Raw genomic sequence first — 730 nt, 5'->3', positions numbered from 1 at the left:
TCACCATAAAAAAACAAATTTATACATAAATGTGTACACACAAAGCATGTTTTCTATATGGTGAAGACTGTAGTCTGATGACCATGGAGACCCTTAGACGGCCTGTTGTACGATCGTACATTCTGCAGCCTGACTTCCATCTGACCTCTATCTACTGTCTTCCACTTATAGTCATCATTCTGAAACCTATTATTGGGGAACAGACTTGGGGAAAAGACTTGAAAGCTTATAAATCTTGATACTGTGTCTAAAAATTCACTTCTAGTGTATATGCTTCTTTTTATCAACTCAGATACAGCTGGATATATTTTTACCAAAATCTTTATGGTCAATTCATGACAATTCTATTTGGACACTCAGAAAGTCAAGTAAGTTTCTATAGTAAATTGAGGTTTTGTGGGATCAGTAACCTGATGTTTCTTGGACTGGTTGATGTTCTTCCTTTGCTTCTTTAGCCGCCTTTTGCTCAGCTTCACAACGTAAGAGAACGAGTAATTTTCCCTCTTTACCAAACATATTGGAATACAAGAATGGAGATGATGGTAATGATACAAATATTCACTGAGTAAAAATTGACTCTGACTAAAGCCTTCATTCTACTGGAAGAATCTGCTAGTCAAGAAACAATACAAGAGTAAGACAAAAAATATTGTTATTAGGGTTCCAATTCATAATGATGACCTGGTCAGTTTCTTCTTTTGTTATGAGTTTGTTCAAATTTTCTACTTCA

Source organism: Chrysochloris asiatica, unplaced genomic scaffold, assembly GCF_000296735.1.
Source record: "Chrysochloris asiatica unplaced genomic scaffold, ChrAsi1.0 scaffold00024, whole genome shotgun sequence".
Taxonomy (NCBI): domain Eukaryota; kingdom Metazoa; phylum Chordata; class Mammalia; order Afrosoricida; family Chrysochloridae; genus Chrysochloris; species Chrysochloris asiatica.
Note: the sequence above shows the minus strand (reverse complement) of the source record.